Below are 27,144 nucleotides of genomic sequence, written 5' to 3'. Positions count from 1 at the left end.
AAGACTTGTGAGTCTTACACACCTCCCTCAGTGTTGTCTTTGCTTTGAACAATTGATTGTTGATTGTACAGAGTTGTTGTTCAAAGACAAAAGTAGCCAATCACAGCTCTTGCAGTCTCCACGTGGTATCTCAGTAGAGTGGACGTCAGCTACGCTGTAGCCCACAGCTGTGACCACTTAACGGGAAACCATCACTCTGGGAAATCTGTTAACTCGAGGAAAGAGAGCAGAATGGTTGAACTCTTGAACTATGAGCCAATGTCACTACTGGGTCAGCCTTATACATTTTCCTTTTCTGTTTTATTTTTCAGAGGCTTGAAAAGAAGTGGTGGGACCAAGTTACTGTTTTGCAAGTTACAAGTAAGTCTCAAGTCTTTTCACTCGATTCCCAAATCAGGATTGGCAAGTGTTTGTTAAAACCAAGCGTCAAACTTGAGTCTGAAAAATGAGGCCAACATGGAAGTGCCAAAAACTGCAATTCATTGAATGGCCACTTGAGGTTGGCTTCAAAAGCGAGAAAATCTCCATAGACGCCTTGTACAAATAATGGTTTTGGTCGCTATAACTAATTTCCTCCTTCATGACAACTGTAAAGTGGGGTTAATTTTCTTATTATTAAGTCACCAGTTTGCATTTTTTTGAAGGCCTAAAGTTGCACATATTTAAGTGCGGGCCGCTTTAGTGACAGGATGTCTGCCGAAAGTGTCCTTGGCTTCCAGTCTGATCCGTTCCTTACTTCTCCACAGCGCTAACATCCAAATATGGTCACTTCTGGCTCCAAAAAAACATGATGGCAATGACTGTGGCTTCAGAGTGGTCGTCCACAAACCAATGGATGACGTCGCGGTAGCAATGTCCATTATTTATACAGTCTATGGTTAACACAGGTTTCTTAAAAAGTTATCTAGCTGTTAAGCTAACATTAGCTATAAAAAGCTTGTTAACTATGCTAATATGAGCCTTGACTTACTACAGTATTCTTTGGGTAACTTTAAATGTAGACTAAAGTTTGAAGTTGTGTCTTAGTCTGAAATTCAACCATATTGTTTTGCACACTACAACTTATGCATACTCTGATGTTCTACTACTAGCATAATCTTTGTGGTTGGGGACAGGTATCAAGTATTGTAAAGTCAAAGGTCTCAAGTTCAGTTGGATCTAGGGTTGGGTGCCAATAAGCCACCGGCTAACAGCACAACCGGAGACACAGAGACAGTTATCAGTCTCAACTCAAAAGTTATTTTGCTGTAATTACTACTGTTTTTGTTATTTAGTGTTAAATTATTGTAGTATGGCTAAGTTTTTATCAGGTGAATTAGTTAAAAGTGTTTTGTATTTATCCATTTTCAGTATACTTTAAACTGTTTAGGGTTATGCCAAATACACCTAAGAAAATTTTCAATTTTAAGTTTAAATTTGCAATTAAAAAGCCATTTTTAAAATGTAACTGATCGTCATTTAGTGCTTTATTTTTTAAAAGACAGATAGTTCAGGCACCATTCACACACAGGTACCATAATAAAAGTATCATTTAGGCGCCAGTTTTAGAAAAATCCCAAACGATAGTTGAGTCCATACTTCTGTTGAAATCCAGTTCTAGATTAGAAAAAAGCATGAAAATAAAGATTCATCTAAGTTTGTGTGGCATAAGCACTTCTCTGCTTCCCTCTCCTATTAATCATCTTGCTTCCTCTCAGTTTTATCTTGCGATTCCTTGGGGGGTTTTGACCACCTGGCTGGGAAATGCTGCTTAACACCACTAAGTGTCAGGTATCTTAAACTGTTTTAATGAGAAACCACTCCCTTAGGGGGGAAATTGTTTATTTTTGGGTCATGAACACAACATTATCCAGGCCGAAAGCAACTCCTGAGGGTATAATCAATGTTTGATTATATTTAGAAAATGTGTATTCTATCTATCCTACTTTTCTGATACCTGAGAAATGTTGAAAAGTTAGCAAGTGAGAACAGAAGTGAGGTATTTCTCTGCCAGAGTCTTTCGAATAAATTTTCCACGTTCTTGTCTTCTTGGCAACAGGGCCCCCTCACTGTGATCTGCAAATATAGAGCAGGGCAGACTTCATCGCAGGAACTGCCATCACTGTTGCTGAGCAGTGCAGGCAGAGTGAGAAGGTGCTGTTTGTACGACTGTGAACAACCACGGAGAGGGCGTGAGTCAGTGGATTTGGCTGGAATTAAGAGCCCGTGCCCGTTGAGAGATGGGGCTCACCACGCCGTTACCCATAAATCCCAAATGTGCTCATTATTAAGTGAATTCATCTTGTCAGAGGCCAGGATGTGGCTCAATTTGGGCTCTGGATAGCCTTCCAGCTTTATTGAGTGGTCTCTCTCTCCTCTGTCAGAGGGAGGAGACGCCCTTGCCAAAACGAGGCTGGCGCGATGACGGCCGCCATCGACATCTTTACAGCTTCATCCTCCACTGACTTTGCATACGCTTACACCACATACTCTCACATTGTGCTGAGTCACGGTGATATGGCCCCGGGGATTTGTTTTGTTTTGGGGGGGTGGAGGATGCATAGATGTGTGTGTTTGTCCATTTATCATGTGAAGTTATGGGTTCTTGTTTTTGGCTCTGAATGAAATAACAGTGAAATGAAAGTTGGTCAACTTTCTTTGATAAATTTAATATCATCCTGCTGTTTGCTTCCTCTGCTGATGCACCAAAATCAAAGTCCAGACCCATTATCATACCCATTCTCTATCTTTGTGTTTCTGTGGGGGGGGCTTGTCATTATTCGACTTTGCGTCCTCTTTAACATAGCTATCAATGGGAGAGATGCACTGTCTTCAGTCCTGCTGGTTAGCAGACTGAAGCCAGCATGGCCACCGTTGCATCCATGCTTGTCACTCTGGGTGTGTTATCATTAACGGAAGGCAGATAGAGGGGAGGAAAGAAACACAAAGCCAATCGGCTGTCAATTTGGCATCTGTGTCTCTGTCTCTCTCTCTGTGTCTAAAGCTGTTAGGCGTGTTTGTCTTTAGTGTCGCGGAGTTCAGAGTGTTTTTAGGTTGCTGAATGGTCTGTGTGATAAGCTGGGGAAGGATTTATTCATGAGTGGGTTTATTCTTAGGTCTGTGTACTCTGCCAGAAGAAAATCAAATGCAGTTTAGTTAATTTTCTGTTCGCTCGGGCTCAGCTGGCCATCGGGCTTACTCACTGAAATAAGGTGTTTGGTACAATGAATGCTGCAGATTTAAAGGAATGGTTTCTGCTTCTCTGGTCTGGAGTATATATTGGTTGTAAGATGTAAGACTGATGTGAGTAAAAAATGGGATTTTAATAGTTTTTCATACTGGTGGAGCAGATGGTGCCTTTAAATTTACTTCTGAAGTTTTCTTGTAGACAAACGTAGTTTTGTGTATTCAGTGTTTCTCAGAAGAATCACAGTGAATGCATATTTTTCACCATAACTCATTTGCAAAGCAGATTTTTTGAATATTACGCAAGCTGCGCTGTGTATATTCATGTTCGCATCAAGCAAGACGTCCTTTTTTGGCAACGTCAACCACTACTGATCAGTAAATTGTGTGAAACCAAAGGAGGCAAACATGGAACGCCTGTGTCGATTTTTGTTTTAACATTTTGTGGGATAAAAATACTGCATTAGATCTCTACCCACACTGGTTACTTTTCCAATAAAAACAATATAGTCCTTGTTGGTTCAATTTGAAATACGTTTACTGTGAGTCTTCAAAGAGCAGGCTGTTCCCTGGAGCAGACTGAACTGTCTCAATATTACATTCACTTTTATGCTGTACACATTCCTCTCCTGTTGTGGGCCTTGTTGGCACTGCCCTCCTGTAGTTTCAATATCTGATCTCTACTTCCTACTCCTGCCACCATTGTTTCTCATCCTCCCAACGTCATGACATCACTTGAGTGCACGCACACTTACTTGAGAACTGCATACACAATTATCTTTTAGCCCACATCTACAATAACCAAAAAAACATATATGGCTGATATGACAGGAACTTCAGAGGCTGAGGAACCATTTCAGCGACAAACCGTATCTGCATTTTGAACACTCAAGTGTCAGACTATATCCACACTAATGCATTTTCTTTTGAAAACCACATTTTCAAATGAATTCTCCACTCTGCAGTTTATTGCTTAGTGTAAAAAGATTCTACGTAGATGGTGAAAAGTGAGACCAAAGATTTTTCTTGTTTGAGCCGACAATGAGGTAGAATTGTTACTGGGAACAACACTTAAGTACAAGGTGGTCAAGGCAACAAAACATATTGGGAGTCACTGCAAGGCAAACATTTTGACAAATCAGAGCATATTCATTGCCAGATGAAGCCATAGCGATGGGAAAGGAGTACCCCCATGTAGGATGACATCACAAAATGTATGTAGGCATAGCTATAATGTTTTGGCTTGGCAAATTGTGGCTGATGAGACCCAGTCAGGAAGTGAACATGGGTATCTGCTTCTTGGTTTTTAAAAGTCTCCATTGCCATGCATCCAGACTTAAATACTACATTTTCAAAGGTCTGTTTAAGGGGTTTAAATATGCCTGAGTGGTGTGGACATTTTTTATTAACATAAAAATACTTACGTGTTTTAAAACGAAAATGTCTTTGTGTGGCTATATCCTAAATTTAGTTCCTCAGCCATATTCCCAGTGCCAATCCAAGTTCTTAGATCGAAAGATAGTACTTTTCAAAGGTCACTATTTAATCAATCACAAAACTTGCAGCTGCTACAACTTGTATAAAGTTTCTCTGACACAGCTAACAAATGCAAAGCAGACTTTCAGGACTCTCTCACACCTGTGGTTTAGTACATTTGGTTAAGACCAGACAAAAAAACAAACAAAAAAACAAACACATTGCTGCATCGCAGTTCTGTCCCAGCTCATGTTCACTCTGACTTTAACAAGTGAACATGAAGTTACAAAGTCTGACAGGTAACTCATTGATGGACAGTTGTGGTGATGTCATCTTGCAACATCAGCACATCAAGAATCCGCTTGATTAGGTTTAGGCAAAGGATTGTGGTATAGGTTCACTTGAATAGATTTCTGCCAGAAAGGACATTCTGGTAGAAAGCTCCAAACTTTTCCAATGTGTGACCCAGATGATGAAATGGGTGACTGACAGCAGGTCAGGGGATGTTATAAATAATGACTAACAGATAGAGATGGTACAAAAAGATGCCTCTTGTACAGCCATGTGCCAGGAGATTTTTACTTGGATTTTTTGTCACACACTTTTTAATGGACTCAGTGAACATAGAGAAACAAACGAAACAGACTGCAGTGTTAGCTGCTGTGGTGTGTGTGATTGGTCAGGGGAAATCCCTGCACTTACATGCTGATACACGTATGTTATTGTGGTTACCAAATTACACACTAATTTGCCATTATAAGTTCACTTCCTCAACAGTTTAAGACAAACTTATGTATAAGTAGTTCAGCTTTTGAAGTTTTGCTAAAATCACGTCTGCTGTTACAAAATCTAGTGTTGAGTCAGTTGCTTTCACACCAGAAACTGTGACAGATTTCACTTGGAGACAGACTGAGAGCGTACTGTAAGTGGTCTTGGTCCATTTATTCTGTCTGTGTCAGACTCCAACAGACAGCTTTCACACCAACTCAAATGATGTGTACCAATCGGGCAAATGTAGCTAAACCAAACCAAACAGGTTAATGTGAAAGCTAGTTCCATATTTAGTTTCTTGTTTTGGTTCCTTTGGCTCCACAGCTTCTGAACAATTTGTTTAAAAAGTGCTATTGGCATATATTTTAATTGTAGCTTTTTTTCAAAATGCAACATCTGTGTTGTCGAAGTGGTTAAGATGTTTTCTTTGTTTGCGGGTGTTTTGCCTGTTTTTGTGTTTTTGTATGTTGCAGTATGTTGAACTCTGCTAGTGGTTGAAACTGCTCTTTTTGTTTGGGTGTTTGCTTCTCTTCATATTTCCACAGAATGTGTCAAATACTGTAAAGAAGATTAAAAATCAAAGTCGCTCCCCTTAATTCTTCCACACCTTCTTTACTAAACACAGAGCTTTTTGAAGTTCCTTTAAAATGAACACACACTACTGCTCACTACTCTCTGTATGCTCTGGAGTTTTATCATACGGTCTACAACCTGCATAGGCATGCAGTAAAAGCTGATACCTGCCACACACACAGCACTCGCAATATAAACCATATCTCTCCAACCATTCAGTGCCGCTGCACCTCCCATTTACAGCAAGAGATCTCCCAGATAACCCACTATCTCACAAATTAGAATAGTCACTCAGCCAGCTCCTCTTCAGCACATTCTTTAACGGCTGCAGTTTTGTGACAGTCGCAACCACCAGGATTCAATTTAAATCTCCACTTGACATGCTGAGTATGAGATGGTGCTTTAGCACAATCTTTCTTGCCGAGGTGACAAGGCTTTCCCATCAAGACAAGTCTCGGTGCTGAGTACAGGACCTGATTTGAAAGTGCCCTTATGTACAGGGCTTGACCTTGTGTGCTTGTTTTACAATGGGTGGCATTTTCAAAGAGTGTAGCTATGATGAGTTTCATAGTTGCACCACTTTACTTCCTCATTAAGTCTAAATGTCAGGCATTGCTATGGAAGAGCTCGTCATTTAACCTAGCCTGTGACAGGAAACACAGGTATTGTCATCAAGCATGAAGAGGTACAGAAGGAGCAATTCGGGAGCAGATGTCAAAAAAGCTCTTGAAACCACATCAGAAAACTTGAACTCTCTGTTCTTGACTTTGTATTGTGGAGCAGTGTGCAACTGAGTGATTCACCATATTTACTCAGCAGTGCAAAAACAGCCATGTGACTCAGCAGCTTTTATGAGAAATAAAGGTGTGAATGACACAACAGAGGTGAAACTAAAAATGACAGGGAGTGTGGATAGAAAATGAACAAATGCTGGGAAGTGTGGATAGAAAATGAACAAATGCTGGGAACTTTCCATGAGTCAGTCAAATTAATGAGCCCTCGTGAATGAGTAGTGAAATGTCTGACAGGCTACACAGCGAGCGTGTACAGCCTTTCACTTACTTAATACACGAGGGGCGAGAGAACTTCGATTGTTTCCAATTAAGGCTGCAGATAACATTATCAACTGATATATTATATTGATTGTTTTGTATCATTTTGTCAGCAAATTGTCAGAAAATCTTTAAAAATGTCAATCTTAATCTCCCCAAGGCCAAAGGTGTGTCTTCTAATTGCTTGTTTTCTCTGACCAGCAGTCCAAAATCCAATGATGAATTGAGATAAAACTAAGAAAAGCAGCAAATTCCAACTTCTCAAATGTGACAAGTTGCAGCTTCACTTTGAGAGTAAATCTATTTTGGTTGTGGACTGTCATGAGGACAAAACAAACACTCTTGAGATGTCATGTTATCTCCTTGCTTAATATCAGACAGAATTGCCAACTCGTCACACTACGTTAACATCTTCAGTCTGGCATTGTGCCCACTTACCAATTTTTGTGAGGGAGGGGGGTTCGATCTAATGAAGCTTTCACCTGAATCTAACATCATTTGAAGTCCATGCTGATGCATAACCAAGGCAACATACTTGTTTTGCGGATTTTCAACATAGACTTTAGTGATTAGTGATTAGTGACAAATTATTGATTGTGTCTCATAAACTCAATAGACTTGATCTATATTAATCGGCTGCTCCCACCAATTTCTGGTGCCATAAAACTGCGCATATGAAGCCAATGTTAATTATTAGCTTATGGAGAGTATATAAAAGGTAAACATGTTTTAAGAGACTCACCAATGGCTAATCAGTTTCAAACTGCCAGAACATTCACTTATATGTGCATACAAACCATACTCAATAAATAACGGACATAGCTACCATGACGTCACCAATTGGTCTGTGGACGCCTGTTTTACATCCTTAATTTTGGCATTTCGGACGTTGTCTTCTTGTTTTTTTGGACAATATTGTACTTGGATGAGAGGTTGGAGCTGTGAGGGGTGGATGTGACTCAAAGAATCAAAGACTGTAGTGACGCTTCACAGACAGCTTAAGTGGCCCCACCTTTAAATATACATAACTTTAGGCCTTAATAAAATGTTATCATGAATGCTGAAATTTGCATTAGAGACCAAAACTGTTTTTTGTGCCAGACTGAAAACATGTATATGTCTGCTGTAAAGCTGGGTGTTTCAAGATGGGGATATATGGAGATTTAATTGGAGCCAGCCTCAAGTGGCCATTGGAGAAACTGTAGTTTTTGGAACTTCAGCATTGGCTAAATTTTTCAGCCCTTGAGGTTGTTGCTTTGGTTTTAAGTGCGGGCTGGAGCAAAGTAAAACAAACTACAATGCCAGATTATATTTGAAGACATGTCAATTAAGAACAGTCTTGATAGCAGCATCTATCTTGTTTATAGTGCTCTACATTGTTGTTTTAACTTCTCATTGGTTTTGTCACCCCATTTGAAAACAGCTTTACAACAGCGGCAAACCTGTCTGTGATGCTGATTGGCTCATGAGTCCACTAGCTAAACATTTTTTATCTTTATTGAGAAAGCGCTGCTTCATGTAACAATGCTAGATGAATCCCTCAAATTAAACTCAGTGGAGTGGGCGGATTCAAAAGTCATCTTGTGCCTCTGGGAAAAAAAGCAATGGGCATTTTTCAATATTTTGCTACATTTTATGGGAAGAAGCCATTAGATAAACTGCTTATGAAAATAATGTTTAGCTGTAGCCCGAAACAATAAAAAGGGGACAGCTGCAACATTAGCTCTGCACTGTACAGTACTGTGTGATCATTTCAAATTGTGAATGCGAATTTTTATGACATACTCTACATATTACCTCTCTGTCACCTCAGTAATCATTTTGTCTTTGTACCATATATAAATGATGTAAGTAGGCCATCATGACACATTCCTACATGAACTGAAAAGGGATGATGTTAATGATGATGATAGAGGTGATGTGGTGCAGTGATAATGGACTAAGATAAATTTGTGGACACAGAGGTATTGTGGAGACTGCAGTGAGAGTGATGCTGAGGTTTCAGTGACACCTGCTGGAAGCATGACAACCATGAGAGAGAGAGAGAAACGAATCTCACTGCAATGTTTATCTAATTTTTACCCACAATAAGGTGTTGCTTTCTTTCCCTAGATAATTTAACCACGAGGTATATACCCAGTATCCCTGGTGAGGTAGTTTACATAAAACAGGATTACAGAATGCACATAATAAAACAAATGATTTCACAGAGTAAAAACCATGCGCACAGTATACCACAACACACACTTTAATTACGAAGATCTACATGTATAGATGCTGCTGTGGCCTGCTGGATTTTCAGTGTGATGCAGGATTGTAAGTTGACCGTGCAGACCTGATGTAACACTGCCATCTACTGTTTAAATGCAGGAGTAAATTAAAGGTTAACAACACTGAATATTTACTAGAAGGTGCTGCCACATCCAAAAGCAGTTTGTCACACATAAAGTGCATTTGGTACGATGCCTGACATTTTATGTGATTTTACAGCTGTACTGGGATTTAATGGGGACTGTGACCCAGGCCAGGCTTGGGGAATTATGGACAGCGGTTCACAATGTTCCCATTTGGGCTCCTCATCCACACCAGCACCACCACTGCCACCTTTAGCTCCAGCATTGGCATTTTCAAATGGTCTCTGGCTACTATGGAGATTAACATCATCACACATGGATGTAATTGTGCTCAACCTTTGCCATGTTCAGCTGGATTGAAATTCAACCAAACCATTTTCAGTTGAAATGTGTTTTAGGATGATTAATTAATTTATTATGCATATAACTTGTATTTACAGTGATATTATTTAGTATAGCTGTAATAATTAGTCAATTAATCGATGAGTTGAGTAATCGGCACCTATTTTTATCATATAATAATGGTTTTACTAATTTCTGAAAGAAAAAAAGCCAAACACTTAAATGTGATAATTTCATGCCTATCTTTGCCATACATGATGAGAATAAACTGAAAAGCCTTGGATTTTTGGGACCATTGGTTGGATAAAACATACCATTTAAAGTCATCACCTTGGGCTCTGGAAATTATACAGTGCATGTTTCACTGTTTTCTGACATTTTATCGACAAAATGATTAAACGAGAAAATAATGGGCACATTAATTGATGATGAAAATAATTGTTAGTTGTAACCCTATAAGTCACTAAGTAAATTGCTGTACTTGCTCCCATTCAAGGGTCAGCCTTAGACCTTTGCATGCCCAAGGCGGACTACATTGGTCATTTGAGATTCAGGACTTGTCTTCACATGTGGCATCAAGTCGGTGACAAAATCAGCTGTCTTCCATCTTAAAAACCTTTTCCAAAGTTACACAATTCATCTTTTACTCATTACAACAAAAAATGCCAAGACCAATGCACTTACTGCATTAACTTCAAGCACTTTATCTCGGTATATGTAAGTTACATTGGGTCTTTCACAGATGATCTTTTCACATATTTGGTTGTATTGGTTCAGGAAAAAGTAAAAATTAGACAATAATTGCTTTCGGTAAGATGTCCTCATTCCAGCAGCTGACTTGACATCATTTAAAGAGATACTTCCAAAGTACATATTTTCCTCTTATCTGTAGTGCTCTTTATCAATGTCGATTGTTTTGGTGCGAGTTGCTGAGTGTTGGAAATATTTGCCGTTGAGATATCTGCCTTCTCTCCAATATAATGGAACTAGATGGCACTCAGTATGTGGTGCTCAAAGCGCCAAAAAATACAATTGAAAAACTCAACTGCAATGTCTCTTTCCAGAAATGATGAGCCTCTTGTCAATGAGCAGATGCGCACTATGTTGGAGAGAAGGCAAACATCACTGTGACAGATTTCTCCAACACTCGGCAACTCACACCAAAATAATCCACACCAATAAATAGCACTTCGGGTAGGGCTGCCATGATATCAGATTTTCACTACATCATTATTGTGGCCGAAAGCAGCAAGTTCATCTTAAACTTTGATTATTGTGCACTTTAAATAAACGTATTGTGTGAATGTTGATTAAATAAATTAATTAAACTTATTGTATGAGTGTAAAGTGATAGGGAGGTAGGTTGTGACCATTATTGTGCAAAATTGTAAAAGAAAAAAGAACTATTACACTAACATATATTTGTAATTACTTAAATTTATCTCTTGTTTTATCAGAGTTACAATTTAGAAGAGGATTATTTATGGATTAGCTTTATTATGTATTGAAAACTGAACTCTTAAAGTAGTGTTACAGTTGTTTCCTAGTGTGCTATAGGCCCCCAGAGAATCACATGCTACATTTAAATGCGTTTATACCGTGAAATGTGGCATGAAATTCTTAAAGAAAATGTGCCATGGGGTCTGAAATACCATGGAATATAAATTAGCATATCAACAACATTTTACAGCGCCTGGCAAAATGTGTGTGTGTGTGTGTGTATATATATATATGTGTGTGTGTGTGTGTGTGTGTGTGAGTAAGAGGTTTCCACAATAGTAACACCAAAACTAAAACATGTATTTGCAATAACTCATGCAGTATAATGCAAGTCTCATTTATCCAGTCATATGCTCTGTAACGGGTGGTGGTAGGACCCAGATGCAGTACACCAACAAGCTCGTTTAGTTGGTAATAACGTTTATTATAACCAACACAGAAATGGCTCAGCTTACAGACAAAGAGTTCGTTCTTCGAGCAGGAAGCCCTAGCAATGTCTCTGGGTTTCACACGAGGCGAAGAAACGAAGCTTGTACCCACAGTGGCTGGCGGGAGGAAACCCCAGAGGCTCCACGTAGCCGCCTCCACGCGCAGGAACGCCGACTGGGATCGAAAGCAGAGGGATGGTCTGGGACAAGCAGGGGTTCGGTAACCAGGAAGTCCGTCTGCAGGTGTAACTGCACCGACAGGATCAGGCAGGAGGATCTGCTTAGCCGAGCCAAGGAGTCTTTACCAGAAGAGCTGGCCAGATTCCTCGGAATGCCAAACTGAATACGTGGTCGAGGACAAAGAGCAGGTAGGTCCGGGGGGAGTCAGGCGAGGAGAGCAGGTCAGGAACAGGCAGAGTCGGCAACGGGAGATCTGATAGAGATACGCTGGAAAGACATGCATTATGCAGAGGAACAATCTGGCAGAGAATGAGTGTGCTGGAGTGGCTTATATGCATGGTTGATTGGTGATCAGTTGCAGCTGTGTGGTGAGCAGGCTGGGGAGTTGGGCGTGGTTTGCAGGTGGAGGAGCAGAGGAGGGTGAGTGGAAAATACCGCAGCAGAGGAGGGGGAGAGGGCAGGCAGGTACACCATGACAGAACTCCCCTCAAGGGACGGCACCCACGCCCCAAAACAGGTCCACCAAGACGGGAGGGAGGAGGGGGGCCAGGAGGAGGCTAGAACTCTCGGAGATGTCCGACCTGAGCCCACCGCAGTCAGAAGAGGAATCGACCGGAGGAGCAGCAGGAACCCCCTCGACGCCCCAGAAGCCCCAGGATCAGGAGGAGGACGAGGAGCAGAAACCACGCCCAGGGCGCACGGGAGGGCTGGTCAGGGTGCTGGGCGAAAACCTCCACCATCTGCGGCCCAGGATCTGCCGAGCCGCACTCCACGATCTTCCTCCGGGCCGATCCTCCCAGTCCACCAGGTACTGCAGGCCCCTCCCACGGCGACGTGAGCCGGGCAGACACGGACGGTGAACGCTGGGGCCCCATCGATGATCCGGGAGGCGGAGGCGGCTGAGTCAGGCTGAAGAGGGCTTTCCTGACCGCTTGATCCGGGAGACGGAACGGGGTGTATCCGATCGAGCGAGGCAACCGGAGCCGAACCGCCGAGGATTGACGATAGCGGTCAACCGAAAGGACCCACGATGGGGGAAGCCAATTTCCGGAATCCACTCGGGGAGATCCCTGGTGGAGAGCCACACCTTCTGCCCCACCCGTAGGAGGGAGCCCGGAGCGGTGGCGGTTAGCAGCAGCAGCATACGCACAGTGGCCCGCAGCAGTTCTGGCCTGCGACCAGGTTTACGGCAGCGCCGGATGAATGCCTCGACCGACGGATACACCGTGTCCTTCTCTTGCTCGGGAAACAGAGGGGGCTGGAAGCCGTAAGCACACTGGAAAGGGGAGAGTCCTGTGGCAGAGCTGACCAAGGTATGTGCGATACTCAACCCACATGAGCTGTGAGGACCAGGAGGCAGGGTGTGAGGAGGCTATACAACGGAGCGCCTTCCATCTCTCTTGGATTCATCCTCTCAGCTTGGCCGTTGGACTGGGGATGGTAGCCAGAGGACAGACTGATGGATGCTCCCAGGAGGCGGCAAACTCCTCCAGAATGCTGACGTGAATTGGGGTTACGATCCCACACCACGCCAGTGGGGGAGTCCGTGGAGTCGGAATACGTGGTCCAGTAACAAACAGGCAGTCTCTTTGGCAGAGGGGAGCTGCAGGGGCACAAATGTGCTATTTTATTGACTGATCTACCACTGTCAGGATGGTGGTGTGTCCTCCTGACAGTGGCAGACCGGGTAACAAAGTCCAGAGAAATATGAGACCACGGGCGATGAGGCACAGGGAGGGGTCTCAGAAGTGGCCGGCAGGGGCTTACAGAGGGGTCTTGTTCTGCTACAGACGGGACAAGCGCTCACAAAGTCCCTGGTGTCCTCATCCAGGGTGGACCACCAGAACCGCTGTAGAACCTCCTTGGTCTGAGCTATCCCCGGATGACAGGTGAGACGGGAGCCAGGGCCCACTGCAGCACCTCCCGACCGGAACCCTGAGGGATCTAACAGGCGGTCCTGTGGACATGAGCTGGGTCCCGGCTGATTCTCCAGTGCTTGATCCGCCTCCTCAATCTCCCAGGTAAAGGTGGCCAGAGACGGATGAGGGAAGAATATTGTCCCGAAAGTGAGGGAGTCCTCTCACCCACAAAAACTGTCTTGACAAGCATCGGGCTTGACATTCGGGAACCAGGGCGATAGGGAGAGCGCGGAAGTTGAAGGGCGAAGAAGAGGGCCCACCGGCTGGCGTGAATTCACCCGCTTGGCTGAGCGGATGTACCAGATTTTTATGGTCAGTCCAGACGGAAAGGGATCTCTGGTACCTCCAGCCAGTGTCGCCATTTCTCCAATGCTAGCTTCACCGCTAGCAATTCTCGATTCCCAATGTCATAATTCCTTCACATGCATATGCCTGGAGAAGAAAGCACAGGGTAGCTTCCCATCTTCTGCCGAGCTGAGTTCTGGAATTTATGGCAATCTGCCACCGCGGCGATCTCCCTGCCGTTGATTCAGCAGCCCCCCTGTGGCATCGGGCCCCACGGAGACAGGTCCAAATACCTTGGCGTAAGCTCCTCGAAAATGCATGAAACGATGCACAGGCTGGCAGGTTTTCTCCCACTCCGCCGTTTCCTCACAGGCGTGTTTCTGCCCGTGAGGTGGTTGATGGCTATATGACCTGAGCCCCTCCGTATGTAATGTGTGAGGTTGCAGGGCTTAACAGGATCGAACAGTTGGTGAGAAATGGATTGCACTCCTCCGGGTCCCCGCATAGCGTTTGGCGCTCCCACACGCGGGTTCTGACGCCATGCTGGGGGAGGTGTAGGAGGAGGAGGAGGAGGAGCAGGAACGGCGTTGTAAGTTAGCGATGTAGCCATCTGCTGAACCTGGTTGGCTAACAAGGTTAGCGCCTGGCTCGAGAGCTGATGCAGACTGACGAGCCTCCGCCGCTGGAGGTTAGCTGAGCCTCGTGTTGCTGGAGCATGCCCTCCACGCTGGACAGGCGGGACTGCAGAGCATATTGAGTCTGCTGGGTCCATGACTGGCCAGATTGTACTGTAACGGGGTGGTGGTAGGACCCAGATGCAGTACACCAACAAGCTCGTTTAGTTGGTAATAACGTTTATTATAACCAACACAGAAATGGCTCAGCTTACAGACAAAGAGTTCGTTCTTCGAGCAGGAAGCCCTAGCAATGTCTCTGGGTTTCACACGAGGCGAAGAAACGAAGCTTGTACCCACAGTGGCTGGCGGGAGGAAACCCCAGAGCTCCACGAAATGCCGCTCCACGTGCAGGAACGCCACTGGGATCGAGTAGAGGATGGTCTGGGACAAGCAGGGGTTCGGTAACCAGGAAGTCCGTTCAGCAGGGTGTAACGGGTACCCCGACAGGATCAGGCAGGAGGATCGCCCAGCCGAGCCAAGGAGTCTTTTACCAGAAGAGCCGTCAGGATCTCCTGGAATGCCAAACTGAATACGTGGTCGAGGACAAAGAGCAGGTAGGTCCGGGGGGAGTCAGGCGAGGAGAGCAGGTCAGGAACAGGCAGAGTCGGCAACGGGAGATCTGATAGAGATACGCTGGAAAGACATGCATTATGCAGAGGAACAATCTGGCAGAGAATGAGTGTGCTGGAGTGGCTTATATGCATGGTTGATTGGTGATCAGTTGCAGCTGTGTGGTGAGCAGGCTGGGAGTTAAGGGCGGTTTGCAGGTGGAGTGAGCAGAGGAGGGTGAGTGGAAAAATACCGGCAGCAGAGGAGGGGGAGAGGGCAGGCAGGTATACACCATGACATGCTCAGTACTTCCCAAACACCTGTATTTTCTCTAAGTGCTTACTATTTAAAAAACGTCCGTATTTGTCAGTGAAATATCCTTTTAATGACTATTTCCATATTCTTAAATCACAGTTTACTTGTAATCATTCAAAAGACAATAGGATTTTGTAAAACACAATATAATCATCTCATCACAATACAAAGATAATGTACAGTAACGTTGAGTTATTTCCCCAATTTTTCACAGGGCAATGCTTCACTCATAATAAGCACCTGAATGCCAATAGAGGATTTAATGAGCTGCAGGGAAACATCAAAGTAGAAGCAGCCTCACTCAGTACACACCAGTGAATCAATCACCATACATCTGGTGCTGATAAATCCAAACAAAAGCTCCATTTTCCATTCAGATCCATTAGTTTCACACCTACATAAAACCTGAATTATTCTAACTGGCAGCTACAATTCATGCACTGAAACTAAACAGACACGGCTGCTTGCAAACTGATTGGCATAACATTGATGACAGAAAATCTCAAACTGCTGCGCTGCTCACGAAACCAGCAATAAACATTAAAGATGTGATAACAGAGCGAGCTATCTTACCTCAAAGCAGGTCTTTGTTCTGTGGAGAAGCAGACTTCAAACTCACAGATGCAGATTTGTTTATTCAGTTTACTTTTCAAATGTGCCAATTCTCACTAGCCCTCTATGTTTTCGCCTCCTGACCGGTGCTCAAAATCTACATTTTCCACCATCTTTCTCAGTGTTCTCTTCACATGCTTCTTGTTTTTTTTTTCTATAAATCTGTCAGTTGAGTTACATCTGCTTCACTGTTGGTTCATTCTGTAACCTTGTTGCTTGGTTATTCTGCCATCTGAAATTTGCCTTAAATGGAACAAGCTCTGGGCTCAGTAGTCTGTGTGTACGCAGCAGTGAAACCCTGTGGCAGCAAAAGAAGATGCATTGAGTCGTGGAAAAGTCATAGTTTTTTTTTTTTAAATGAGGCAAGACCAGTAAACTCTTTCTCTCATGGAAGGATTACTGAATTTACCTACCAGGCACAAGCCAAGGGGTCCAAAGTGTAAGGGGCCCTCCTGGCCCTTAACCAGTAAAATGTCACTAAAATTATCATGTTCTGACCAGGAGGAGATTCAGAATGATCACAGAGAGATGCAAGGGAACAACAAAGATACACACAATAACTACAATAAGGGGAAAATCAACCACAAAGAGACACAAAACAAAAAAAAACTAAATTTTCTGAAGAAGACACAAAATTAACTTGAAGAGAAACACAACTACTAGAGAGAGACAAAAAAAACACAAAAAGATGATTACTACAACTACAAAGAGATGCAAAACAATGGCACAAAAGACTCAACAACTAGAAAGTGCGTGTTTTTTTGCTCCAGTGTAAGAGTGCTTGCATATCTGTGCCCAGGGGCCCATTGTCTCATAATCTGCCCCTGCTTCCACTGCGGCTATTAGATAAATAATTTAGGTGAGGCCTTACCATTGCGTGGTATTGAACTGAATTTTTCATTGTCAAAATCTATATAATACATATGACAAATATAAATAATTAATATATGCACCGCCTCGTCAAATCTTTATACAATTTATACAAAAGAATATAACAAAATAAAGCACAAGAGCTTATTTCCTTTTTGAATGTGGTCATCAACAATTAAGGCAACAGTCATAGCCTGTAATAGTCTAAATCTCTGGGTTAAATAAGGCAGCAAGTACAGATGTTCCAATACCATTTTTTTCCTTTTTGATACCTGAACTTGCATATTAGCCAATATCTTGTGCCTCGTACTGTGTATTTAAAAAAACAAAATAAACATCAACAAAAAAACAGCTGTGTACTACTAAGCCTGTATGGATGTGAAATGATGCTAATATTGTTGTATGGCATTACTGAGGTCAAATATGAACAAATACATACAGTTATTCCTATTGATGTAATGCTTGATGTTATCATGTACGTTCATCTCGGAAAATTGCTAACAAGGACAGAAATAACCACCATAACCATTTATAAGTACCATTTTATTGTCCGCTTTAACATTTTGCTAATGGCAAACATTGTACTTCTTACTGGGACACATGTCTTCTTTGCTGCTCTAACACAGTAGTTGCTAGTAGCTGCACAGTGCAACTTGTTATGCAGGCTGTTGCTCCAGAGCAGTGGAGAATTAATTTCCAGAAAAAATGCTCTTTTATCCAAGTGTGAAACAATTTTAAAGTTTGTCAGTAGATTACGTGGAATCAGACTGGTGCATTGACTTGTGTACTCCTGGTATCTGATTCAGCATTTTAGCCAGTATTGGAGCCATTTCCAAAATTGTTATCGGTATCAGAACAACTAGCAGCAAGTAAAGCCAATAATATATTGTTTCTCTTCACTGTGTCAAACTGTTTACAGTTAAAAGTACTTTACAGAGTAGTCAAAAAAGATATTGTCTGAGGACATAAATATAGGTTGTGTATCATATCTTTAATGAAATGATTAATAGAGGCCCATTGTTCTTCCTCATATTGATAAGCTACAAATGTAATAAAGATATTAAAAATTTTAAGGTTTTGTGATATTATAATTCTGTGTTGCAGGCTTCTCTGTCAGTTTGCTAAATGTGTGCTAAATTTATGCTCTTACGCCCTTTTTGGCAAGTCTCGGTGGTGCTTTCTGTGGTTGGCTTGGATGGTGATGGAGTGTGGCCAAAGGTCACTCATCGGGATGAGGAAATCAACTCACCTGACTGTAAACTCTACTTCTCACGATTTCTGGCCAGGTAGAGGCTTTCAAATGTAAATAGTAAACATTGAGGAAAAGATGGAGAAGGTGGACACCAGCTAAACTAACATCTTGCTAGCCATTGTGTAGGCGTTGGAATCATAGACTGTATATAAAGATGAACGATGCGCCCCCACTAACCTTTGCTTTGTTTAACTGAGGCTAAAATTTCAGGGATACGGGCACTGCCATCTTGCGCTGGTGAAGTCATTCGTAGCCGGAGTCTGCTCAGTAGCGATATCCGTGGTGGGGGAGTTCCCACCAAAAAAAAATATCCAACGACCAATCGCAAGCAGCCTCTTTGAATGCGAGTGCATGGATTGGCACTCACAACTGTCAGTCATGGTGAGAAATCCCCTTTTTGTAGAATTAAATAACTTGTTAAAACCAAACTTATAAAAACAATCACTTGAACAAACATCAGGGTGATGAGAACTACCTTCAGAGTCAGAAACCATCTTTGGGAAAAAAATTATTTGTCATTTACTTTAAGTTTTTATTTTGGCCTATGTCTCAATGGAGGGGCGGGCTTTATGACCTGTACTGCAGACAGACACTAGGGAGCTATCAAGATTGAAAAGTTTTGGGGGAACCGTCATGTCGTCACCTTTATATACAGTCTGTCATTGGAATATATTCTCTAGGCAACCTCCGTGCTGCATTGGTTTCCAGAAGGTTGTCAGGTACTGTAATATCCTTTGATTTACCAAAACTTGGCTAAATCCTGGACAGCAGCATTCAAGCAGGCAATTATTTTTGTATTTGACGATTAGATGTAGCAGAGGACTGTGGTGCGAGGAGAGGAGGCATGGGATTTACAGTAAATAAGGACTGGTGTGCAGTGGGAATGTGAGGTGCTGTCCTGTTCCTGCTGTGAATCACTGATATATGCCGTTAAAAGGAAGCTGAAAAGCAGAATTGCTGCCCGTGTTCAGAGGAGCAACCATACGGCTGTCTTGTTGAGGTCAGGATGTGTGGACATTTAAATATTGCCACAACCAGAAAGCATGGATTACCAGAATCACCCGGACACATGGACAATTAAAAGCAGCAGCCAATAATGTAAAAAGACGCACAAAAGGACTTAATCAAAGTGGAAAAATTAAAGGAGTGGATAGGAGTTCCACCTTGTATAACTGACAAACAAATGATTGATTGATTGAGTGACTCATTGATAGATTCATTGATTATAGTTCATCTCAATGCCAGTGCCCCACTCAACAGTCAGTCCCACAATATTAGCAGTTATACATCATATTCTTCATACTTAATATTCCAGTCTGTTGCCTCCACTCCAATTCAACCTTGGACTAATTCCCCAACTCCAGCAATTGTTTTGTGTAAATAGTTTAAACTTACAAGATCTTGCTTTGTTCAGCGTGTCTCTTGAATGCAGAGGATGGTACTATCCCCAAAATGCTCTTCAACCACAAAGCTCCCCACACAGAATTTAAGGAGGAATGTTGCATGTTATGAATCTTAGATCTCAGGCCGCATTTAATGCATTTCTTCATTAAAATGTTTAAAGTGTCACACATTTCATGAAATATTTTGTAGCACAGAATATATTTAACAAGTGCCTCACCATGATGCATTCCTCCTCAAGTGTTACAAATTAATATGCTAATGATATTCTAATGATGCTCTAATGAGATTTTAATTATTCTGTTCCATTTTGTTCCTCCATAATACTGCCTTATAAACTCGCTGCTTCATAGTGTGCCATTCCACTCCAGCTTTTAATGCAGGTGAATAGAGCTCACATGTTCTTGCTTTAGAAACTCTTCCTCGGTGTCTCAATCTGAAAAGGTCGGCAAAGACGAAAAGGTCAGGGGTGATCGACCTGCCTCCACCCATGCTGAGAACAACACTGATGATGATATCACAGCTGGGTGACGAAAATCCCGTTGGGCATGTGGTTGGGTGGGTGGGAGGTTTACATGTGCCGTACGTGCATGTGCGCGGCGACAAATAGGTGACCCTTTGAACCGTTTTTTTTTTTTTTTTTCATTTTTCTGAGTATGACATTAAGACTGTTTGATGAAACACAACTGAAAGGTCTTCTGAGTCATCTTTCGTCTTTTAACTAACACCTCCACTACCAAGAGAAGGTTATTTCATCCTCTCCCTGCTCTGAGACGGCGCGCTGTGGCCTTTGCACCACATGAAGGTGCTGCTGCATCAGCTTTCAAGTCCGCTTAAGCGAGACGGAAAATATGTGCACACCAAATGTAGGTGGTGGTTGTTATTGTGATTCAGCTCTTCGCCGCTGGAGTGAGACCTCTCTGAGGCACGCTGGATATTTTTCAAAGATGGATGGGGAAACAACAACAAATGAAAAGCCTTTGGGTATTATGAATTTGATTTAGTGGCTTAATTCTCGAGTGAGACTGAAAAAAGGGGGGTAGAAAAACATCCATATGCAGTAGTTCACAGAGAGTGGTACAGTAAATTACATGTTCAAGGGCAACAAATTACTACCTGAAAGCCTGTTTACCGTTTCACAGCAGCCGTCCACACACTTACACACACGCTCAATCCTTGGCTTCTCTTTCCTTTCCTTTTGCTTGGAAACAAACATGACCCCAACTGGGTTCAATTTATGAGCACTAAGTGGATGTTTATTGATACTAAATGGAAGCTTCTGCACTAATATTGTCCTTCTGTTGTTGCAATAGACAAACCAAAGGAGAAATACATATTTGTTGAGTCAGTTTCAAGTTAATGGACATTTCTGCTGTATAAAGTTGAGCAAATTAAAACGAATGCCATGTAATCTGAACCATGACAGTGAATTACTGAATAAGCAGGTCTCCACAGGAGGACTGCTGAGCTCGATTATGTCCGGCCTTTACGGCTGTGGTTTATAGCTGCGTAACTGATGACTTGTCCAAAAGCCCTGTCCACTCAGGTATGTTATTTACAAACCTAAATGAAGCTTTGCACCAGATTTTTTTTTTTACAGTATATAAATAAGCAACCTCTCAAAAAGCTGACATGTGCAGAGCTGTAAATTGCATTATGTAAAAAGACAAGAAGGCTGGCATTCATTTCTCATCATATAACTTATACTTTCCTTGCTGAGTTTGACAATTTACTGCTCTTAGATTACTTTTAAATCTCCCCCTGAAAATTGTCAGTGAAACCAAATATAGTTGCTATTTCTCTGCTGTATATTTTCCACATTTTTATGCTGTGATTGTGCAAATTCTCTTAAAGAATCTTACTTTAAGAAGAGTTTTGGTTTTACATGCCTATTTACTGAGTGATGTAGATCTGAGATTTCTGCCATTACCTCAGCACAATGAAGATAAATGGAATATTGCCTGCAGTAACCAATGTACAAGAAATTACATCTTGTTTTGTTCAGCAAGATAGGGTTCACAAATAAACACCATTTTTAGGATCTCTGAGGCCTTAATACAGTCACCAGGAGTAAAAAGCTAACGCTATGTTAAGACGAACTACCGACGTACTGTCCCCATGATGAAGCTGTATGGCCGTGCTCAATGTGGTTTGTCGTGATGACATTATGTAGTCTCATTTAGTCACCTTTTAGTAACCGCCTTTTTTAAGACACATAAAAGCTTCAAAATTTGCAAGTGGGGTATTTACTGACATATTTTATGTTGTAGAACAAAACGTGACAGTCTCTTCACCTTGTTTTAACCACAGACTTTATTTCGGGCATCTAACGAAAAACACATTCAAAAAACCCATAAACTTTACAATAATAATAAATCCGATTCTGAGTCTGATTAAGATGAGGGAACCAAAGTTGCTGAAATGCTAATTCATTTCCGGGTTTTAGGACTCATTGCTGGGTTTCTCTATTACAACTTAACCAAAATGTGCTATAGGATGTAATGCTTTATAACAGTGGACAGTGGTTCTCAGCCTTTTCTGTGCCAAGGACCGCTAAATTAATACTTATTAGGTCATGGACCCTCTTTTGATAAGATCATTGCCTCGGAAACCTCTATCTGAAAAGATTTTGAGTATTAGATCAAGACCAGAATTCTAAAATTGTCATCTGCAGTTGAGGGGATAACATTGGAGGAAGTGAAACCTATGATCAGAATAGTGACTCTCGTGACTCTTACTCACATTGGATTTAACTATTCCTTTTTCCTGGGGAGCCCCTAGAAGTCCGTCAAGGACCCTAGTTGAGAACCACTGCTCTACAAGATAGAAACTTTCCTTTTATGTGTGCCACGTGGATGTTAAAACCAATAACCTAATGTTACATGTTGATATTTTAATTTAGAAATTCTGTGTCAGCCGAGCATGTTATGGCACAGCATTTTGTGAATCCTGAGTCTCCTCTGCCTGGTAAAAAAAAAAAAAAAAATCTAGAAGAGTTTGCTTCATCTGTCTAGACATATTCCCAACGGCCGTGAGTTTATCAAGAAAGATAAAAACACTGGCTATCAAAGCTATTTCTGTTATCTCTCCAATGAGAAATAATCGATGTATGCTGATTATGTTGAGGAAAGAGAGTCTGGAACCAGTAATCTTAGAGGTTGTAACAGATGAGTGATGGAGCAGTGCAGCTCTTGGGAAACAAAAGATGAATCATGAAACATGATCACTTTCGATGGGAGGACTGAAGGCTGTACTTTATTTCAGAGAGGCTGTGCCCTGCTCCGATGCTGTGCCGGTCTGAAGGTCAAGCTGAGTGTCATCCTCCGGGGGGGAGTTGTACCCTTCATTGCCCCAGTGGCACCAGGTCTGTCCGTCTATGAGCCCGACTGCAGTACAACAAGCTGACACTGGTGTGCGCACTGCAGCTTCCACTCCATCCAACTCCCATCAGGAGTCAAGTAAGCCGGTAAGAGTCAGACACAAACAGGAAACCAGGCCGCTGTACCTTCAAAATAAATGACCCAATGACGAAAACGCTAAAAAAAAGACGAGGCATTAAGACACTTAACGTTGTAGATGTAAAATGAAATTATGTTAGATTACTCAGGTTGACAGCTGCACAGAAACGAAGTTAAGAACATTTAATTATAGCTCAATCTAAAACATAAAGACTAGATAAGAACAAGAAAAAAAAAAACAATGACAACAACAAAAAGTAGGTAATGCTGTGAACACTGTCATTGTGTTAAATAAAAAAAGTCCCCATTAAAAGTTTATTAGTGGAGCCACTTACTTTTACAAACAGTTATAAAACATTTTAAATAAAATTTAAAGTATTTCAGTAGATATATTAAAGACATTTAGATATTTAAGAGAAAAATTGAAAAAAAGTAGAAAGACTATTGACAAAAATAAACTAATAAAAGAGGCCTAATAAAATCATCATAATAAAACTAAATAATTGATTTGCTTAAAAAATAATACAATAATAAATTAAGATTGAAAGTAAGTAGTAATAAAATTAGATTTAAATTGCATAATAATAATAATAATGATAATAATTCTAATACAATTCCACCTTATATAAAATAGCTAAAAATTCAAAAAGTAGACAGAAGGTATATGTCAGTGACTTATTTATCATTTGGTAGCCTATATTAAAAGGCACTACTTAGTTTTATTCATTTAGGCTGGTCACCAAACCAAAAATGCCAGTATACAAGAAAAATGCCAGAAATTCAAATTTATTTCCATTAGTCAAATATACATTAAAACACCAACAGGAAGCTCCACAATAATAATAATAATAATAATGATAATGATAATAATAATAATAATAATAATAATAATAATAATAATAATAATAATAATAATAATAATAATAATAACAATGATGATAATAATAATAATAATAATAATAATAATAATAATAATAATAATACGATTAAAATTCATAACAAATATCAATGAATGATAAAATACATACAACTATTTGATGTTAATTTCAAATTGGAGCACAGTTTTAATTTGTTAAAATTAGAATTAGAATAAATAAATAATGATTATAATTCCCTCACAACTGCCAGAGACGACTGCAACTAACTATTAAACTCCAGCTGTTGATACCCGGGTACTGCACTTATTGACCCCACAGACTATTATTTTGAAAAGCTATGACCGGATATGAAGTTACCCCCCTCTCATGTGTGGTTTGACACCGGCCGTCCAGCAGATCCCCACAGAGCAGCCTCGACTGCCGTATTCAGAGATCCCAGCTCTCCCAGTTCCTGTTTCCGCCGCAGCCTTTCTACTCATTTTCTGGAGCAACAAATCTCGGGTGCCGCTGCGTCAGTCCCGGTCTCCGCAGCCCCGGTCGGATGCCGCTGGAAGCCGGTGGATCATGTCAAGGTAGGTAATAATAACCCTGCGTGCATGGCGGAAATGTAAGAAGCTACGGAGGCTCGGTCTCGTAGATTTCCCCGCTACATCCCGGCCTGTTGACTGCGTCGAGATCACGGTGACCAAATAGCGGTCACGGTAGGGAGGAATTTCGGGTCCCGTTATATCGGCGGGTGTTTTTGCTCTGCTTCAGAGGGATGCACCGCGCATACTTCGGTACGTTACATCCAAAATAAACTGCCTCGCGGTCTCCTTTGTTGCTTTTTGGGGGAAGCAAGTGAGCAAAACAATCTACATTGCGCCCGCGTAACGACAACGACAGTTAGCCTGAATCATCTCTTGACGTTACCTGGACCGTGCAGCGTGAATGAATGTAAAGTGGTTTGATTTGACATATTCAAGGCTGAAAGCACCAACTGTGCTAGAAGCGTGTAGCCTATAAGCTAGCTGTCTGTCTGCTGGCGTTTGTTTTCTGTTTGTCGCGGGCATGTATGCGAGGTCTCACCGTTAAATGAGAGTGAAATGCGTTTGACCTCCACCCTCGCGCACAAAATGAAGACACATGACAGCAGGAGGAGTCTGACAAGTGCGTGTGTAATTCCCCATTGTTTTTTTTCCTGTTAATGTGTCTCATGTATGCAGACAAAGCAGCTGCCTGTGTTTCAGCCTCGGTGCACTGCTGCTAGTATCAGGGAATTGCTTTGTAATAATCACCACAGCCAGGCAGGCAGGCAGGCAGGCGTGCGTTTGTTTTCAGTATCTGGAGGTGTGGTTTATGTGTAATAAGGCCTTCTGATGCGTGATTATGATATAGAAACGGCCCAAGCTTCATCTTCATCATATGAGACAGTCTCACTTGCACACACTTCACAAAGCTGATGGTGATATAGACAGCAGCAGACGGTGTGTGTGGTTTTGTGTTCACTGTAGCTCATCTGATAGAGTCTGGCGTCACTGCTGGTGAGGCTAGAGGTTGAACTCCCCGCAGGGGCACCCATGTAACAATGTATGCCATCATACTGATGTAAAAGTGCTACCAAATGGCTTGTCAGGGTTTTCGACATATTCAGTCATTTGTGGCAGTCCGCCACAATTATAACATCTGCCGCCACACATAGATTTTCCATGTTTGGAGCTGGACGGTTTATAAGCAGCACTGCTGAGATATATATATACAGGGTTCCCACACTTATGAAAAACCAAGAAAAGTCATGGAATTTCACAATCACATTTTCCAGGCCTGGAAAAGTAATACATTTAGTCAAAATTAGTAAAAATATTTGACTTTTTTTCCCCTATTCCCCCCAGATTATAAGTTTAAAGGGGGCTCAGCGGGACGCTTACTGTGATAGTGGCATTTGTGTTATATAGTAAACAAGCTAACGGCACTCATGACACGTTGCAAATTCATCACTTCTTCACCTTACAGTGCAGTCTGTCTTTCCCTCTGTGCTGCTGCCTGCATGTCTGCTTATACCAAAGAGTACTGTGAATGTCCATTACATTCACTCCGCAGCAAAATCTGGGGACCAAAACGTCCCCAGAAGTACAATGCACAGCCCACTGACCAGCAAAACAACAAAAACAAAAAAAAACTCCTCAACTTGAAGCAATCTTAATCGACTGAGGGGTCTCCAGTTTCTGACTTTCAAGGGGCAGCCCCAATTGAAAGTTTGCGAAAATTTATAAAATTTTCACGTCTAATGAAATTGTAACAGTATTTTTTTTTATGTATAACCTTGCAACATGAGGGCAAATTATTTTTATCAATTACCATCACCTATACATTTTGTCATCTGTGAACTCGCCCTTTTTGCTAGCTGAAATTATATTTGAATAGAGTTTGAATCAGTTTGAATGTTAGTGGGACGAGAAAAAAACTCTTAATTATCGATCCTTCCTTAAAAGTCGTGGAGAAATCTGGAAATTTTGTCCATGATGGATCAATGGATCAGTTGTCCACTCCACAAGTCACAAACTGCTGTTGAGGAAAAAAAGAACTTGTGGAGTGCTCTGCATGTGCTGTGTTCAAAGGTCTCAAAATAAAAAAAAATCTCTAAATTTAGAGAGGGGGTCACATAATGATAGAAGGGGCACACACACATTTAAAACACTGTCAGCTACCACCACACATACACTCTAAATCTGTGGGAAATGCTGCTTGTGATAAATGCACAACTCACACTGCAAACTCTCAGTGTATAGAGCATGTCATGGAACAGGCTCTTTTTAATCTTATTTAGTATGACAGGTTCGATTGAAATTAAGTGCAATATCTTATTGCTTTCACATGAAATCAATATGTGATGTGGATGACGTATGGCTTTTTCCCAGCCTCTTTACTATTCACATCACTTAATGTCTGCAGGTGATATTACAAGACATATTTCAAACTCACTGTGATTTTCATTTCTTTGACAGCATATTGTCTGACAATGAATTATGAGCTCCCAGTGTTGTATAGTGCCACAATTATCCCCAAGTTTCGATCCACTTGCAGCCAATAGCCATTGTGTTCTCATTT

At 41.7% G+C, this 27,144-nt stretch overlaps 1 protein-coding gene across 1 annotated transcript in view; it reads left to right on the top strand.

Annotated features, from left to right (window-relative positions):
• fut8b (fucosyltransferase 8b (alpha (1,6) fucosyltransferase)) overlaps positions 1–27,144 on the top strand; it is a 193,710-nt gene that overhangs the window by 51,765 nt on the left and 114,801 nt on the right. Inside the window, exons 2-4 of the mRNA XM_042504025.2 lie at positions 312–360; positions 22,986–23,187; positions 24,454–24,629. The gene's annotated coding sequence lies outside the window, so the exon portion shown is untranslated. The remainder of the gene's footprint in view (positions 1–311; positions 361–22,985; positions 23,188–24,453; positions 24,630–27,144) is intronic.

Source organism: Plectropomus leopardus, chromosome 16 (genome assembly GCF_026936395.1).
Source record: "Plectropomus leopardus strain MGB_pleo_1.0 chromosome 16, ASM2693639v1, whole genome shotgun sequence".
NCBI classification, from domain to species: domain Eukaryota; kingdom Metazoa; phylum Chordata; class Actinopteri; order Perciformes; family Serranidae; genus Plectropomus; species Plectropomus leopardus.
This window is presented reverse-complemented; position numbering and strand designations above follow the sequence as displayed.